This window comes from Acomys minous (assembly GCF_964271855.1).
Source record: "Acomys minous genome assembly, chromosome: 6".
NCBI lineage: Eukaryota > Metazoa > Chordata > Mammalia > Rodentia > Muridae > Acomys > Acomys minous.
In genome coordinates, this window is record NC_140487.1 from 41,881,178 (window position 1) to 41,901,063 (window position 19,886).

Genomic DNA, 19,886 nt, shown 5'->3' on the forward strand with positions numbered 1-19,886 from the left:
TGCCAATGTTTGGTGGCACGTCTCTGATGCCTGGAGACTGACTGTGTTGGCCCGTCTTCCTCAGATTACACAGGGATGTGAACAGATCATGCGTAGTGGCACCCCACAGCATGGATCAAGGATGACATTTTAGTTACCTTTTCTATTGCTGCAACAAAACACCATAACCAAAAGGCTAGTTGGGGAGGAAAGGGTTTATTCAGCTTACACTTCCGCATCACCAAAGGATAGGAACTCAATCAAGGCAGCGTCCTAGAGGCAGGAGCTGATACAGAGCCCACGGAGGGGGCTTGCTTCCCCTGGCTTGCTCGGCTAGCTTGCCAGTTTGGTTGGTTGGGTTTTTGTTGTTGTTGTTGTTGTTGTTTTGTTTTGTTTTTTGTTTACAAGGTCTCTCTGTGTAGTCTTGGATGTCCTGGCCTCGATTTGTAGACCAGGCTGGCCTTGAACTCACACAGATCCACCTGCCTCTGCCTCCCTGAGTGCTGGGATTAAAGGAGTGGGCCCCCACACCTGGCTCAGCCTGCTTTCTTATAGAGCCCAGGACCGCCAGCCAGAGACGGCCCCACCCACCATGGGCTGAGCCCTGCTCCATTAGTTACTAATTGAGAAAATGCCCAATAGCTGGATCTCATGGAGGCATTTCCTAAACTGAGGCTCTTTCCTCTTTCAAGTTGACACAAAGACAGTCAGTACAGATGACTACCCAACCAAGCCTGGGATAGCCCCTCTCAATTACTAGGACAGCTGGGTGATGTGTGGCACATGATATGTATGTAAAGACCTAGTGAGTGCATTTTTAATAAAGCGGCATCACTGTTAAGGGCTTTTCACTTTAGCTTTAAGGCATTGTGAAAGATAGCCATTATTTTAAAAGTTTAAAACTTAATTTTTCTATGGAGTTGCTTTGTCATTCACTATTAAGTTTTACTTTGATTTGTTTTTCGAGATATGCTTTGTCTGTTTTAGCCCTGGCTGTCCTGAAATTTACTCTGTAGACCAGGCTGGCCTCAAATTCATAGAGAACTGCCTACCTCTGCCTCCCTAAATGCTGGGCTACCACTGCCCAGAGAATTTTACTTTTTTTTTTTTTTTCAAGACAGGGCTTCTCTGTGTAACAGCTCTAGCTGTCTAGCTGTCCTGGAACTCTCTCTGTAGACCAGGCTGGCCTCGAACTCACAGAGATCCTCCTACCTCTGCCTCCCGGTTGCTGGGATTAAAGGCATGTGCCACCACAGCCCAGCTCAAATTTTACTTTTCAAAAGACATTAATTTTGTTATTTCGTGTGTGTGTGTGTGTGTGTGTGTGTGTTTGCACACACTTTTACACACTGAGCTATCCTGCCGCCTGCAATTCATTTTTAATATGTATTTTATTTTTTTATGTGTACGGGCAGGAGGTGTACACCTTTGTGTGGTGTTCTTGGCGACAGAGTTGGACATGGGTGTGAACCAAACTCAGCTACTCTGAAAGAGCATCAAGGACTTTTAACTGCCAAGCCATTTCTCCAGTTCCTGAATTTTACTTTGTACACTGGGAAATAAATTAAGGAAGGTTAATGCTCCTGTGGACTTTTTCTGGCTTTTTTCCTGTCACTGTCCAGAAGTCACAGGTAGAGACTTTTCAAATCTGCATGGCAGAGGACACCGGTACTAGACCCTGTGATGCAGATAAACTAGGCTGTAGATTTAGATAACACTTTTTAGATAAAGCTTTGTGCCTGTGGGCACTGGTTTTCGGACTCTGAATTAAGGATTCCAAGGTCACACACCAGCAAGTAAAATACACAAGGATAACACCCAACAGGTGTTCCCCACCCTATGGGTCCCAGGACCCAAGCACAGAGCAGTCTGCTTCTCTGTAATAATCTGTGGACTCAGGAGGTCTTTCGGAATGCTTGACCATCCAGAAGATGAGGGAATTCAACTAATTAATTAGTCAAGACTTTGAAATCCACAGAGAAAAGGACCTCATATTAAGTGCAAACTATCACCATAACTAATATATTTGTGGCACTTTCATTAAATTTTCTCTCAGATCTTGAGAAATATGTATCTCCTGGCTGCCAAGAGTTTCATCTTGGCATAATTATGAAGCCTCCCCCAATAGCCATGTTTCAGTTGCGATCCTCAGTGGGGGATGGTGCCAGCTGCTCAGACTTGATGGAGCTGTTTAATTTGAGACTTATTAGTTCAGCCCAGGTGAAAATGAGTAGCCTTAGTGAAATTTGTTCACAGAGTAGAATGTATGAATGCCTGTGGTTAGGCAAGCTCATGAAAAAGGAGTAATTCTGTTATTTTAAGAAACGTCCAAAGGTCCTACCACAATAAACATGGAGATTCCAGGGACATGTGTCACAATATTAAAGAAGGCAATTTTAATTACAAAATAGGGTATTTCCACATTTGGTGAACATATTTTAGTTAGTTTTTAAACATTTTTGAAGGTTTTTTTTTTTACATTTTTTCACTTTTTATTAAAAATTGATTGTTCTCTCACATAATAGATATTTTACAGTTTCCTCTCCCCCTGCTCCTCCTAGTTCCTCCTCACTTCCTCTCCCTCTGCTCCTCCTAGTTCCTCCTCACTTCCCCTCCCTCTGCTCCTCCTAGTTCCTCCTCCCTTCCCCTCCCTCTGCTCCTCCTAGTTCCTCCTCCCTTCCCCTCCCTCTGCTCCTCCTAGTTCCTCCTCACTTCCTCTCCCTCTGCTTCTCCTAGTTCCTCCTCACTTCCTCTCCTTCTGCTCCTCCTAGTTCCTCCTCCCTTCCCCTCCCTCTGCTCCTCCTAGTTCCTCCTCACTTCCTCTCCCATCTAGATACACTCCATGTCTGTCTCTCATCCAAAAACAGACAGGCTACTAAGGAATAACAATAAAACAAAACAAAATATAATAAGATAAAACAAAAAGTAACACACCAGAGTTGGACAAGACAAGTGAGCAGAAGGAGAAGAGGCCACGAGAAGACACAGGAATCAGAGACCCACTTGTTCACACACCCAGGAATCCCATAGAAACACTGCACTGGAAGCCATAACAGGAACACGGAGGACCTGGTGCAGAGCCGTGCAGGCCTGTGCATGCTGCTTCAGTCTCTGCCAACTCACAGGGGTTTTGGTGATGCTGATTCAGAGGGCCTCACTTTCTCGGTGTCCTCCACTCCCTATGGCTCTTACACACCTCCTCTTCTGCAGGATTCCTGCTCTCTGAGGGGAGGGATTTGATGGAGACACTTCTTTAGGGCTGCATGTTCCAAGGTCTCTCACTCTCTGCATAATGTCTGGCTGTGGGTCTCTTATTTGTTCCCATCTGCTGCAGGAGGAAACATCTTCCGTAATGGCTGAGAAAGGCACTGATCTGTGCATATAGCAGAATGTCATTAGGGGTAATTTTATTACTATATGTTTTTTGGAACAGTAGTACTTGGTTTTAACCCTATGTCCCTGGGCTATCTAGTCTTTGGATCTATGTCATGCAAGCATCGTAGGGTATGGGTTCCATCTCATGAAGTGTGCCTTGGGTCAAACAAGATATTGATTGGTTACTCCCCTCACGGCCCTAGCAGGGGCAGGACATCATTGAGGTTTATGTTTCTCTTTTGGTAGCATGCAGAATGTCTGCCTGGACCAAAGAGACTAGAAAGTAGGAGTGAAGGCTCTATGGATGTACCAGCTGGACTTCTCCATGCTCAATGACTGCGTGGGTGTTGTCTGCAGCAATGAGGCCTTGTAGTCAGTTTGTAGAGAGCAATCTATAGTCTTCTCACAAGCCTGGGTTGTTTAGGATTTCCCATGATACCTGCTTGGCCAAGCAACTCAATTAGCTTTAAATCAATTCAGGTACTGAAAGCTCCATTTGGTAACAAGAGATGGCCAATTGGGATTCTGTCTTCCCCATTATTTGGCAATTTCATTTCGATCACCTTTATTTATGTACATAATTTTAGGAAGCTGCTAGTGTTTTAGTTTTCCATAGTACCCCTTAAATAGCACTTAATTTTAGCTGTCTCTTTCCATATTCCTTCTCATCCCCTTCTCCCGTCCTTCTCACACTCAATCCTCCCATCCTAATTACCCACCCCCATCCATACATAAACGTATATATTTTAAACAATTTTTAACACTTATTTTATTTTATGTGCATTGGTGTTTTGCTTGCATGTGAGCTATGTGAGGGTTTCATATCTTGGAGTTACAGACAGCTGTAAGCTGCCACATGGGTACTGGGATTTGAACCCATGTCCTCTGAAACTGCAGTTAGCGCTGTTGACTGCCAAGCCATCTCTCCATCCCCTAAACATATATTCTTAATGAGCTCTATTTGTAACCCTTAGCCCTTAACTCTATACCTAACCTCTGTGGTTCTACAGACTGTAGCTTGGTTATCATTGACTTAACTGCTAATATCCACATATTAGCTGTTGGGTTTAGGGTGCAAGCCAAGAAAACTCATTTCAGACACAGAAGCTTAAAATGAAAGCTTCATTTTCTGAGCTCAGGGAGACAGCCAGTTTGGGATCTGAACTGAGTCCCTGAGGGGAAGTTGTATTGCATACTTAAAGGTGAAAGCTGGAAATAACCCATACAGGATGGGGGAGTGGGGGTCAGATGGTGGAATAGGGTGCTCAACTCTGACTCAAATTATTTTGCTAATAATAATTTCTATCTGAGCCAGGCATGGTGGCACATGCCTTCAGTCCCAGCACTCTGGAGGCAGAAGCAGGTGGACCTCTGTGAGTTTGAGGCCAGCCTGGTCTACAAATCACATCCATGACAGCCAAGGCTACACAGAGAAACATTGTCTTGAAAAAACAGACAAACAAACAAACAAACAAAAAAGTTCTAACTGACCTTGAAAGTGTGCCTGGCAGTTGGGGGCAGCTGGGCTGTGGTTGGGGAATTTCTGGGAACAAAAAGGCCACAGCGTTTCTTATTGAACATAAGCATAATCAACCTGGCCTTGTATAGAGATTCTTTGACATCCTCAAGGAGCTGAGATGATGTGCCTAGTGAGCCTGAAATAAAAATATCTATAGTTATGCTACCCAAAAGGAGCAGGCCTCAACATTCCCCCATGTCTTGATGTACCTGAATCAAATGTTTGATATGTTTTTTAGTGAGGGATTATATCATGTTCTTGCAAGGGTCTTAAAGCGTAACCAGGAGGAACAGGACTAGGGGCCCATTTGTTCCTTACAACAGGGAGCCCCTTTTTGACACAGGCTGTTAGGTGGGGCAAGGGATGACATTATTGTCTTCTGTAACTTCTTCCTGCTGACATCAGGGCATTGTTGTCAAGGGCTCAGGAACGCTGCAATGCTAGTCAAAAGGCAGGCAATGGGGCATTTGTCAGAAGCATCTGATTGGTTGATCCAATTGAAAGACAGGTAGCAATCACATCAGCTGGACTGGGTAACATCAGCTTTCAGGAAGTCCAGAGCTCAGCAGCTTGCATTCTACAGGTGACCTCTGAATAGGGTCTGTCAGCCAAGTGAAAAATCTGCTGAGACAAATGTACACCAGGGACAGAATTAAAATTTCCTAGTAATTGGGGAAGGTAAAGAATCCCTGGACCAGGAGGAGATTCCTATTTTCAGGAACAGGAAGGGGTACTTATCTGGAGTTCATTTGATCTGTGGCAGATGGATCCAGATATTACAAATTTTTGATTTCCTGAAGTTTATATGAATTTTGGTTTACAAAATGAGGTATATTAATATTACCATTGTATTGAGACCTAGTAATGAGAAGCACAAATCTATATCCAGCAGACAACCAAAGGGAAATTAAAATCTTGAGCTTGTGACTGAATAATAAGCAGTCAGTGCTCGACCAGCTTATCAGAACTCTGTTGGTCAGTATTAGAATTCTGAATTTTTGAAATCCTATAAAAAATAGCATAGAAGGGGGGAAAGAAAACTACATGTTTTAATATTTAAAACATTTTCTTAGACCCTCTAGTTTTAACTTACATCCACCAACCTTCGAATACTTTCTCAGATCCTCAGACATATTTTTAGATCCTCATAACCTAAACTTTTGTATCCTCAGAACTTATATAAACGTCTCATTTTTTTTCTATCCAGTTATTCACTAGGAGACACAGGCAGCTGGTTACTGGGAGCAGTCATTTAAATGAAGGAATAGTAATAAGTTACACTGAAATCTGTTTACCTTTTAACTTCAAGTCTGTGAGTAAGGCAAACCTGTTTGTTTGCCTTTTAGAGGCCTGGTACCTAGTAGTTTTAACTAGCTAATGAATTGATGAATGGCCCAACAGTGGATCTAATTGTCCTCTACCTATCAAGCTACCATTAGTTTAGTCATCAATGTGATCAGAGATCTGAGAAGGATAACCTAGATGAATTTGCATATCAATTAGAATGGTAAGGATGACCAGTCAGCCTACCACCCAAGCTCCTGTGGTTTTCATGGCACCATGGACAGAGGCAGTCTGGCCATCAGGCACAGAAGCCAAGAGGCTATTTCTATGGACAAACATGGGAGAGACTGACCTCACCTCGTTTTTAGCAGCAGGAGACAATAACTCTCCACCTGTCTAGTTTGTCCACAGTTCAAGCAGTCTTGCCCAATGGTTAGAATACCACAAACCAGAGTTGAAGTAATCTGTCAGTGCCCAAATCTTCTCAAAGACCTTGGCGAGTTACAGATAGGATTTGGGGAGTCTCTGTTATAATAAATTTAAATTTATTTAATGCCATATCCAGCGGATCTCTGACAAGCTTGAGGGTTAGCATATATGAGTTAAACAATCTCCATCTGTCTTTAGTTATATGCTCTAGACTACATCTTGTTTTTTCTTGACCAATCCATCTAAAATTATTACAATTATCCATTATCCACTGAACAAACAAAAACTATCCATCCCATCTTGGGAATGGGGTATCGTTCTCTTTTTCTGCTCTCTCCTGGGTTTTTCTCTCTTATTTTTATCTGTCATTCTTTTTTGTTTATTTGTTTGTTTTGTTGTTGTTTTTTTTCAAGACAGGGTTTGTCTTGTAGCCTTGGCTGTCCTGGACTCACTTTGTAGACCAAGCTGGCCTCAAGCTCACAGAGATCGACCTGCCTCTGCTTCCCGAGTGCTGGGATTAAAGGCGTGCGCCACCATGCCTGGCCTCTCTGTCATTCTTATTTCATTCCCTTTCTTTGTCTTTCTGTCTGTCTTTTTCTCTTTCTCCTCTTCTATATGAAAAATCTCTTTATACTAGATCTGTTGATTGGCCTCTATATTTTTTACACATTATAACAGTTAACATTTTATCATGTAAAGCCTGAACATCGATAGCCAAATTGTTATGTAACCATCTTTGCCTAATATTATCATAAACAGTGGCATCCAAGTTCTAAAATTTATTGGTATAAATAAGAGTATTATACTTTTTTCAGTTAACAAAGTGAAGCTAAGGAATATCAGGCACATAAGCCCAATATGTTTTAGCAGTGATGGATGCATTTGACAAAGACAGCATAGCAGGAAACATCAAGTTGTAGTCACACCTTTCCCCTGAGATTTTATAAGCTTTACCATTAGTAGGGAGGTTTTTTTTTTTTAAGGGTTTTCATCCCATTTTTTTTTTCTTTTTTTCAGGTGTAGCCTGAGTATATGAAGGCCCACTATCAACATATAAGCAGATGTAATTTTTAATATCTCTTTTAATTTTTATTGAAAGGGACAGGTGGCAGCCTGGCATTTAGCTTTAGCATTCTTATATGTTAATTGCTTGAAAATAATCTTTCCTGCTTCTTTATTAATTACAGGCAACTGACTGCCAAATATGGCTGAACATCAACTTGCATCTCCTAGTTATCTTTAACAACATGTAATTATTTATTTACTTAAAAATTTTTTTGAAACATAAGAGGCCAAATAAAGCCCATCCTGGCAATCACTCATGGCCATAAGCACAGTCAAGGATATTTCAAAGAATACAATCATTCATGAGTCAGCCAACAACCTGCATTCTCAATTATCTTTAACAATGCATATAAAATGACAGCCGTTGAACTGAAGCTCCTTCAGGATCAGATCTATAAATATAGAGACTGGAAACTTCCCTGACCCCCACATGGCACATTACTATAGAACATAACACTTCCCTGTATGCCCCAGTTTATAAAAAAAAAAAATAGTTATTTAATTGCTAGTAAAAACAAGGAGGTTTGTTAGTTTGAATAGACCTTATGAGCCAGTGACTCACATTATTTTCCTGCTCAGGAGGAGTGTTATGTCCTGACCAACTAGTAATCAGAGTGTTTTATTTTTATTTATACAGAATTCAATTGGCAGGGATGGATGCATGTTGTTCTAAAACTTAGATCAGATACTTTTTGTTCCCAGACATGGTTTTGATAAACCATGAGAGAACAGAATTATTTTTTATAATCATGTTTTTAATCAACCCCTAACCCAGTTTTTAAGTCTTGTAGGGTTAAGGGCACATTTTGCCAAAGTATGACAGCCTGTTTCTCAGGCTGGTAGTTTTGTGGTTACAAGGGAACTAGACAGAAAGAAAACATCCAAGCCAGCCTGGGCAGATTGTCATGTCCCACGATGTGTATTATCAGCTTTTAATAGTCAGAGTGTAAGTTGTCATTAGCATCAAGGACACATTTTGAAAGCTGACCAACATATTCTGCAGTATGAGCCCATTGATCTAGTCTGTGGCTAAGGCCATGACTGACCCCAAAATTCCAATTAAGGCAGTAATTCTGTTTTGTTTTGTTTTGGTTTGGTTTGGTTTGTTTTGTTGAGACAGGGTCTTTCTGTGTAGCCTTGGCTGTCCTGGACTGGCTTTGTAGACCAGGCTGGCCTTGAACTCTCACAGGGATGCACCTGCCTCTGCCTCCTGGTGCTGGGATTAAAGACGTGTGCCACCACGCCCAGCTTGTTACTCTTTTTTAATGACTAATTTATTTTATTTGTGCTGGTATTTGCCTGCCTGCATGTCTGTGAGAGAGTGTCGGATCTGCTGGAACTGGAGTTACAGACAGTTGTGAGCTGCCATATGGGTGCTGGGAATTGAACTCAGGACCTCCAGAAGAACAGCCAGTGCCCTTAACTGCTGAGCCATCTCTCCAGCCCCGGTATTGTTACTCTTATTGCTCAGCACCTCTGGGCCACGTGGCAGGACATGGACTAGGATGGTTGGGTTAATTTAAGTTAGACAAGCTAGCTAGGAGGTAGCCTTGCTGTCGTGCCTAAGCTTTTATAAATAATAATAAGTCTCTGTGTCATTATTTGGGAACTGGCAGGTCCAAGACAGTCCAGCAAAAGAAACAAAGTGTTTCTTTATAGCAAATGGAACACAACTGACTGACAAGATGGAAGAAGGCATTTGCTTTTGTTTTTGTTTTTGTTTTGTTTTGTTTTTTAGACAGGATTTCTCTGTGTGTAGCCCTGGCTGTCCTGGAACTAGCTCTGTAGACCAGGCTGACCTCGAACTCACAGAGCTCTGCCTGCCTCTGCCTCCCAAGTGCTGGGAGGAAGGAGGCATTTGCAATTTTCTCATCTGGCAAGAGATTAACTTCTAGAACAGAAAAAGCACAAACAATAGCAAAGGGATGTGGGAAAGATTAAGTTTTGTCACAGGTGGAAGCAGTCTTGGCGGGCTTTACCCTTGGGGCACACCATGAATACCTTGTGAGAGACTGTTTGGAGCCTTCCTGGGCTTGTAATTCAGGAAGCCTACCTGGGAACCCCACCGTGACTATTGTTTTCCTAATTGACCCTCAAAGGGAGGAGGAGACTGCCCTTTACATGTGACTGAGAAGGTGGTGGGAAGAAAAACAAGAGGTAGAGAAAAGGCGAGAGAGAGCGCGGAGAGAGAGGAACGGATCAGACCAGCTCGTGGGTCAGAGAGACACTTAAAGACCTATCCCGTGGAACGGAGACTGGAAGGTTCATTCTTCTGTCCCTTTAACCTTTTTTCCTTCTTGTGTATGCTAGTTGGGTTGTATAATAAAGTTTAATTGTTAATAAACAGAGCCAACAAAGGGAAGTGGGGACAGCAGGTCCTGATAGACATTTCTAAACGAAAACAGTGAAAACAGCCAGTAAGAATATCTTTAAAAGCTATGCATGGCACTACATGCCTTTGGTCCTGACAATTGGGAGGCAGAGTCAGACAGATTTCTGTGAGGCCACCCTGGCCTATACAGAGAGTTCCAGGCTCGCCAGGGCTACATAGTGAGACCCTGCCTCAAATAATCAAGAATATTTTTTAAAGTGTTTAGTGCTTGGAGAAGTAGCTCAGTGGTTAAGAATGCAGTCTGTGGGCTGGAGAGATGGCTCAGCCATTAAAGGCTAGGCTCACAATGAAAAATATGAATGCAATATGCCAACTTGGTTCCCAGCACCATGCGGCATGGCTCACAATCATCTGTAACTCCAGTTCCATAAGATCTTATGCCCTCTGCTGGCCTCTGGGCATACCTGCACTCACATGGGCACACCTACACACAGACCCACACATATAAATAATTAAAAATAAAATTAAAACTTTAATGTTTAATATCACTAATTGTGACTGAAAATTCTGAGAAAGAAGCTGTGTCTTCAAACTGAAATATTCTGCAAGGCTGATTGACTAATTAGAATTTCAATAACTGTGGAGAGTTTAGAGAGATGAAGAAGGTCCAGAGCAAAATTATAATTTATCTTGGGCTTTCTTCAGCCTCCTAAATAGCCATTCTTTGCCCCCTCTGTGTTGGACCTAGCATTCTATGACTGATAGATAAAAAATCTTTTGGAGTGTGTTAGCAAAATGATAGCCTAAGAGTGCTGCTCACCAGCATTTAAGGCCTGTATAAGAGTTCCCTCGCCGGGCATGATGTTGTACGCCTTTAATCCCAGCACTGGAGAGGCAGAGATCTTTGTGAGTTTGAGGCCAGCCTGATCTACAAAGTAAGTCCAGGACAGCCAGGACTGTTACACAGAGAAACCCTGTCTGGGGGAAGGGAGGGAAGAGTTCTCTCCTTTGCTATATAACTGGCTGTGGAGTTTTGAATAAGAATGCTCCCTCCCAATAGGCTCATATAATTGAGTGCTTGGTCACCAGGGAGTGAAACTATTTGACTCATTTTCTACACTTTCAATAAGAGACACAGGTATCTCTGAGCCAACTCAAACCTCTGTGTCACCCTCCCTCCCCCCCTTTTTTTCTTCTTCTTCCTTTCAAGTGGACAGGACAGATGTTCAGAAACACAGCAAGCAGTTTGCAGCCACAAGGTGGCAAGCCAGTCTGCAAAGCATGAGGCATGGCAAGACTGAGTAATCTGGGTCCCTTGTGGTATTCACCTGCCATGCTCTGACCCTTGGCTGTGCATTCCTAGAATGCTGTCTTGTGAGATACTGTCACCTTGGAATCATTGTTTCCTGAACAGTCTGCTACTCTGCAAGCTATATTCTTAATTAAAAATGGCTACACAATAGCACATGAAATGTAGGAGGCTACTTTTGGCCAATGGTGCTATGATTTAAACCATTTATAATTAAACCTACTGAAGGAAATTTAATTTCACATTCTATTTTTTAAAACCAACTTTGTGAAATCTTGTATAGTGTCCTTATTTCAAGTAGCCAATGGCCAAAAATTATGAATAAGAGAAACAATTAGGAATTTATCCTATCTCTTTAAAAAATATGTATATGGGAGGTTGTACACATGAGTGAGGTGCTCACGGAGGCCAGAAAAAGGTATTGGATCTCTTGGACTTAGAGTTGTAAGCTGTCTGATGTGGGTGTTGGGAACCAAGCTTGGGCCCTCTGAAGAGTAGTACCCACTCTTAATAGCGGAGCCATCTCTAGACCTTGTCTCCCCTTTCTATATTAACTATAACTCAAAACCAGTAAATAGTTAAGAAGAACTTTTTTTTTTTTTTTTTTTTTTTGGTTTTTCAAGACAGGGTTTCTCTGTGTATCCTCCACCTGCTTCTGCCTCTTAAGTGCTGGGATTAAAGGCGTGTTCACCACCGCTGACAAGAAGAATGTTTTTACAAAACAGTGCTTTTACTGATGGAAGATACAGTAACAGATGTTGTCATTTAACAACCTGCAATGAAATGTGGGAGCTCAGAGTTGTTAACATTACAATTAAGTGAACCTGGTAGGAACTGTTGTAACAAAGCAATGAAAAAGATACAACCTGAATTCTATATCAAAATTTGTAAGTACCTAGAAATCTGTCTTTTTGGTGAACCTAGATCATCAAGTTGAAAATTGAGATTAATTACCACAACCTCTAAATTAGAGAAGAATTCCGAGATTCAGAGGCTCTGTGACATGCAGAGGTCTTGTGAGATACAGAGGAGCTATGAGATGGGGAGGACCTGTGAGATGGGGAGGAGGACCTGTGAGATGGGGAGGAGCACCTGTGAGATGGGGAGGAGGACCTGTGAGATGGGGAGGAGGGCCTGTGAGATGGGGAGGAGGACCTGTGAGATGGGGAGGAGGACCTGTGAGATGGGGAGAACCTGTGAGATGGGGAGGAGCTGTGAGATGGGGAGGGCCTGTGAGATGGGGAGGACCTGTGAGATGAGGAGGACCTGTGAGATGGGGAAGACCTGTGAGATGGGGAGGACCTGTGAGATGGGGAGGACCTGTGAGATGAGGAGGACCTGTGAGATGGGGAAGACCTGTGAGATGGGGAGGACCTGTGAGATGGGGAGGACCTGTGAGATGGGGAGGACCTGTGAGATGGGGAGGACCTGTGAGATGAGGAGGAGGGCCTGTGAGATGGGGAGAACCTGTGAGATGGGGAGGACCTGTGAGATGGGGAGGACCTGTGAGATGGGGAGGACCTGTGAGATGGGGAGGACCTGTGAGATGGGGAGGACCTGTGAGATGGGGAGGACCTGTGAGATGGGGAGGACCTGTGAGATGAGGAGGACCTGTGAGATGGGGAGGACCTGTGAGATGGGGAGGACCTGTGAGATGGGGAGGGCCTGTGAGATGGGGAGGACCTGTGAGATGGGGAGGACCTGTGAGATGGGGAAGAGGGCCTGTGAGATGGGGAGGGCCTGTGAGATGGGGAGGACCTGTGAGATGGGGAAGAGGGCCTGTGAGATGGGGAGGACCTGTGAGATGGGGAAGAGGGCCTGTGAGATGGGGAGGACCTGTGAGATGGGGAAGAGGGCCTGTGAGATGGGGAGGACCTGTGAGATGGGGAGGACCTGTGAGATGGGGAAGAGGGCCTGTGAGATAGGGAGGACCTGTGAGATGGGGAGGACCTGTGAGATGGGGAGGACCTGTGAGATGGGGAAGAGGGCCTGTGAGATGGGGAGGGCCTGTGAGATGGGGAAGAGGGCCTGTGAGATGGGGAGGACCTGTGAGATGGGGAGGACCTGTGAGATGGGGAGGACCTGTGAGATGGGGAGGACCTGTGAGATGGGGAGGACCTGTGAGATGAGGAGGACCTGTGAGATGGGGAGGACCTGTGAGATGGGGAGGACCTGTGAGATGGGGAGGAGGACCTGTGAGATGGGGAGGACCTGTGAGATAAGGAGGACCTGTGAAATGCCAAGGATTTGTCAGATGGATATGACCTGTCAGATGGAAAGGGCCTGAGGTTGAAGGCTTCTAAGATGGAGGGGACCTCTCTATGCAGAAGATAATAAGGAAGTTTAGAGGTTTGGGTGGAATATCCCATGCCTCTCTAATGATGATGATGATGGAGGCCCGAAACTGCTTCTTTAAACCTCTTCATTAAATCTCACCTTATCCTAAGAATGGGGACTGTCAACAGCTGGAGTCCCTGTCTTAAGCTCCCTCAGGGATTACCATGCCTTTTGAGTCAGAAGAAGGCAGTTGTTATTTAAATTCACTCTCTTTCCGAATATGAGTGTGGGCTACAGTAGGCACTCGCCGAGGAGACTTTATGCTCCCTTACAGCAGGATGAATGTCTGCTTTGATTCTTATTTCCTAGCCAAGTTCCTAACGTGGGTATGTAGTAAAATCAGTTTCCTGGGGCTAAATACATTTAGGGAGCTGCTATTCCCCTCCAGTCAGTCGGGTTTATTCAAAGGGTCTGGAAGAGGAATACAAGTCCACTAAGTTTGGCTGCTTCCACCTTGACTTTTCTTCTTACCCTTAGGTAGGTACCCCCTTCACTGCCTCTGCCAGGTTATCCTAGGTACCTACAGACATGCTAACAGGATGATGCCCAGCTGTATGCACATGAGCCCTCTGCCAAGGCCACTGGACTAGATGCCTGCTCTTTAACCTCTTCAACAGGGAAGACACCAGTGTCTGCTTCTCAGGAATGAGCAACTTTCTTGTCAGTCAGAGAAGCATCCCTGCCTCCACACTGGTCTTCTGGTAACTCAGTGAAAAGTAGGTCACCATACTAGGACTAGCTCCCCATCTGGGAGCAGCAATTCTTTTTGTGCCATTGTTTAGAAACAATGAATAACCTTGGTGTTGCATAAAGGAACAGGAAGCCAAAAAAGCTCATCACAGCAATTTTTTTTCATTAAAAGGGTGCTTAGAACCTAAGTTAACTTAGCAAGCACACTGGAGCCAACATGGCATCTGTCTTTTATCTCTAACATTGCTGATGACTGTGTCTCATCCTATAGGTGGGAGTTTAACTTCACAATCTGATGAAATTGGCTAATTGGTGCAAAGAGGAAGGGGAAGGTTGGGGATGGTTGAATCCTTGCTGGGCTAACTACCTTTAATAGAAAACCCAAATCAAGTAAACAAACCAAGAAAAACCCTAACTTACTCAGTCAGTAGATATCACTCTGACATGACTAGCCAGCAATGGCTACCTTTGCATCACTTAGCACCAGCATAGCTTGCCTTCACTTGGCCTTCACAGTGTATAGCTGCAGTATTTTCATTCTCTTTTATTGGTTTCCTAAATATGTATATTATCCATGCCGCTGCTTTCTTAGTTTATCAGTTACACTTTCAAATTCTTTTTGTCTGGGGCTTGCTACCCATGTACTTGAAAAACAAATTCATGGGACAAGGGAGATGACTCAGCAGGTAAAAGTACTTGTCCTGTAAACCTGATGACCTGAGTTTGACCCTTGTTGGGGTCTTGAGTACTGCCATTTTGACTCCATTTTACCTAAGTTGATCAACTCCCCTCTCTAAGCAGTAGCAGCTACCCAAAACATAATGTTTGTCCTAACAACAGAGAAAACAAATGAATTTGATTGGTTGGGTAAAACACATTCAATGTCAGTTGATGATGGAACTCTTGGGAAAGCCCTAATCCCCATGTTCTGATTGGTATGACTTTGGTTCAGATGCTTGCAGATTTTAAGCTTATAAATCCTGCTTCAGCCTCTACTCAGGCCTGGCAGAAGAAACAAGGCTCCCAAGTCCTTGCCTGGGGCCTGATCAATCTGTTGTTGTTGTTTAGGGTTTGGGTTTGGCATTGAGGTTGACCTGCTTTCCTGATCAGGTGGGAAATATCCAGGAAACCCACAACTCCTAGGCCTGGCAAGGTATCCCAGCTCTGAGAAAAGGTATTCTAGAACATGGGAGGCCAGGAACCACACAGCTTTGAGAGGAGGTCTCCTCTGCAGAAACATTGTACCTCCGAGGGACGATTATCCCAACACAGGAGGAGCTGAGGAGCCTAGGAGCCTGAGATCCACTCCTTCCCCAGCATCTTCTCTTCTTCCAAAGACAGTGTCACACCAGGCAGTCAATCTCTTAAAATAGATTTAATGGAGGGATGAATCCAGGACTGGCTGTCTCTGTTCCTGGGAGAGACACTGGGCAGCAAAGAACTGGGCAGACACAGCTTTTATATAAGATTTCTTAGGAGCAGAACTTTCTAGGGATTTTCAGAGTGTGGATTGGTGGGATTACAAGTTCTAACCTTGGGATGCTCAGGGATTGGTGGGCTTTCCTGTACAAGGATTGTTGGTTCTCTTGCTTTGGGATTGGTGAGTTTTAGTGGAAAGCTCAGGGATTGGTCAGTTCTCTTGCTTAGGGATTGGTGGGGTTTTGTCCAGACTTCATTTCAAATTAGCGTAATATGGGATAAATCCTACTGAGGGACTGCAAATGACAATTTCAGAGGCATAGGGGAGGAGGAGGGCTGCTGGATCTTTCTCAGGCAGGGTTCTGGCCACTTTTCTGCCTTGAGGGGTTATAAAGTGTACGAAGAGTCCACTGTTCACAGTGGCAGAACAGGAAAAGTTGTCCTCATCATGGACAGCTTCCATGGCAGTAACAACAAGCATTCTGAGGCAGGAAAGGTGTGGGTTCCCATAGCAGTAGGCTTGGGCAGCAATAGTCACCATGGACAGCTCCCCCTGAGGTCCTGCTGAGAGGCTGACAGGGAAGGTCATTTTTGTCTCCCATCTCCACAGCCCCAGGGTGGGAAGGAGGACCTGACTGCCCTGTGGCTTGAGGCACTATCTCCTCCTGCCTGCCACTGAGGCAGCTTTGATTTGGCGGCCCTTTCCATGGCTGAGGCGGAGGCTGCTGTGGCTCTTGTCTCTCTCAGCTGCTGCTGCAGCGATGAAAGCCCTGCACAACCAGCAATTCTGCTTATGGGGTGGAAATAATAAAATATTTTGCTTGTGAATAAAAGTTCATGAACCAACTGGTGTTTTCTCTCCTTTTCCTCATGCTGCACAATCGAAACATTTGGGAGTTTTTCCGGGATTGCCTCATCGAGGACCGAGATCCAGGGAGTCCTCCAAAGGCATGAAAGATTTTGACGCTAAAAGGTTAGGGCCCAAAAAGAAGGCTTGGACTCAGCACTACTCCTTGAGTCTGGGGACGAGAAGGGATGCATCTCTTGCTCCAAGGGGTTCCCGGTGTGGAACCTGGTGTCCCAAAAGAGTAGGACAGTGGTTTTTTGTTGGCCAACTTCTCGTCTGTCAGCATATTTGTCTGCTTAGTTGTCTCGTCTGTCTGCCTGTCCGTGCCTGCTGGTCTGTGTCAGTAGTTTGGTTTAATTTGATTGTTGTTCTGTTTCATATTCGGAGAAATGGGACAAATTTCATCCACTGGCCATTCGTCCCTTAACTTAGTCAGAAAAAAACAACTGAATCTGGACAACAAGAACTGACAAGCTGGTGCTGCTCTTGGAACTTTGCATCTGTAGCTAGGAGCAACCACTGCTGGGGCAACCCCACCTTCTGCTTGGGGTCAAACTGACAATAAACCTGGGGGCTCTTCTTTTAATTAATTAATTAATTTACTTTATATCGCAGTTGTACCCCTCCTCTTCTCCTCCCAGACCCTCCCTCCCTCTTCTCCCTATTGCTCCTCCCCTACTTCTCAGAAAAGGGGAGCCCCCACTACCAACCCATCCCAGCACATCAAGCCACATCAGGACTGAGACATCCTCTTCCCCTGTGCCCTGGGGAGGCAGCTCCACCAAGGGGAAGTGATTAAAGCAGGTAACAGAGTCCGTGTCAGAAGCAGCCCCCCTCTCCTTACTTAGGGGACCCACATGAAGCCTGAATTGCCCATTGGTTATAGGGGGCCTAGGTCCTGTCCATGCATGGTCCTTGGTTGGTGCTTCAATCTTTGCAAGCTCCTCTGGGTCTTGGTTAGTTGGCTCTGTTGGTCTTCTTGTGGAGATCCTGTCACTTCCAGGTCCTTCTGTCCTTTCTGCCACTTTTTCACAAGACTGCCTAGCTTTGCCCAATGTTTGGCTGTGAGTCTCAGCATCTGCTTCGATCTGCTGCTGGGTGGAGCCTCTCAGAGGGCAACTCTGCTAGGCTCCTGTCTGCAAGCATAGCAGAGCATCCTTAATAGTATCTGGGGTTGACTCTCTCCCATGTTGTGGGTCTCAGAGAATCCCTGTCTCGAAAAACAAACAAACAAAAAATTACATTCAGCAGGTAGCAAGGTGCTCCTCCTTTGAAATTACAGCTGGAGAAAATAAGGAAAGTTTTGTCTATTTTAAACGTATGTGGCCACTACCTGTTTGTTTCTGACTGGTCTTAAATATATGAGTTTACTATGTTCTGTATGTCTGTCTTGGTTATTGCCTAATAAGTTGTTGGGTATGGTTAAAAACTTGTAACATCTGTAACAAAGAGTTAACTTAAAACTGCAAAGTTAGGGTTGGAGCCATTCTGGACTGCAAAACATGGCCTGAGCCAAGCAAGGAACAGGTCTCCAAAGATACTTTTAATCTGGAATAAGATTGTTATGTAATTTCTGCTGTCTTAAAAACCAGGTGTTTTTTTTTAATGAGTTATTAAAGCTGCACCTCCAAGCTTTCATATACAAGAACTTTTCTTGCTGGTGGCCAAACTTTGTGACATAAAAAGAACCCACTTGTTATTGATTTGGGAAGCACCTTGTAGACCAGGCTGGCTTCAAACTCGCTGAGTGCTGAGATGACAGGCATGCAGCACCATACCCAGCTCAAGAGTGAGTATATTTTGAAATTGCATATATTTAAAAATGGTTAATAAAAACCAGGTTGAGGCTGAAAATATATCCTAGAGATCCAGTGTTTGCATGTTGGGCTCCTGATTTAGTTCCCAGCACTGACACAAACACAGGAACAAATATGTAAAAGAATTTGGGACTAGAATCTTGGTCTGGGAAGTGTGGCCAGCAGATGGTTGCAGGAATGTCTCCTGGGCAGAGCTCACTCATCCAAAATCTACACTTCAAAAGACAGCTGGGCGATCTGCTGGCCCTTTGAAGTTGAGAAGCGGAGTGTGAAGGACCAATGGCCAATCCCCCTTAATAAAGCCTGTGCAGGGCTGCAAGATGAGGGCCAAGGAGCCTCAGATTAAAAGACTAAAGAGATACATCGGCCAGGCAGAGTATCAATCTCCTGCATCCTGATTGTAGCCAAAGGAGAAGTTGGGATTTCAGTAAACCAACTATAAAAAGGATGGGATTAAATGTGGGACTAAGTGATAAACTTTTTAGGTATGGTTGTTTCTGTTTCCCTGTTTTTATTGGTTTATTTTCATTTTTCTAGACAGAGTTTCTTTGTGTAGCCCTGGCTGTCCTGGAACTAGCTTTGTGGACCAGGCTGTCCTGGAAATCATAGAGATCTGCCTCCCTCTGCCTCCTGAGGGCTGAGGTTAAAGTCTTTCTTCTTCCTTCCTTTCTTTTCTTCTTCTTCTTCTTCTTCTTCTTCTTCTTCTTCTTCTTCTTCTTCTTCTTCTTCTCCTCCTCCTCCTCCTCCTCCTCCTCCTCCTCCTCCTCCTCCTTCTTCTCCCTCCCTCCTTCCCTCCCTCTCTCTCTCTCTCTCAAATCATTTTGGCAGTTATGTATTTTAAGAATATTTTTGAATGTCCTTACGGTTTGACCCTGTAACATCCCCCCACTGGCTGGTGTTCTGAACACTGGTCCTGAGCTGCTGCTGGTAGTGTTTGGGAGGCGGGGCCTGGCTCAAAGAAGTAGGAACAGATGCATTTGCATCTGGTTCTGCACTGTTTCTACGATGAGAAATTACTCTGATAAAAATAACTCAATGAAGACAGTTTGTTTTACCTAACAATTCCAGGTTACAGTACATCACAGGAGGGAGACCAAGGCAGCGGCAACTTAAACTAGCTGGTCACATCCAGGGTCAAGAATGGTCAATAAATAGGTAAGTGATGCATACCTACTGCTCAGCTTGCCCTTTCCACTTTTATGTAGTCAAGGACCACCTGCCGAGGGAATGTATGGCCCTCCTTCGGACGGGGTCTTCTCACATCAGTTACTGAGAAACATGCCTGACAGGCCAACCAGATTTAGACAATCTCTCACTGAGATTCTCTTCTCAGGTGATTGTATCAAATTGACAATTAAAAATTAATCATCACTGTAGACCAGGCCTCGAACTCAAAGAGATCTGCCTGCTTCTTACTGAAATTAAAGGCATGCATCACTGTGCTCAGCTTGCTTTAGTTTCTTGTGGTTTTTGTTTTGTTTTGT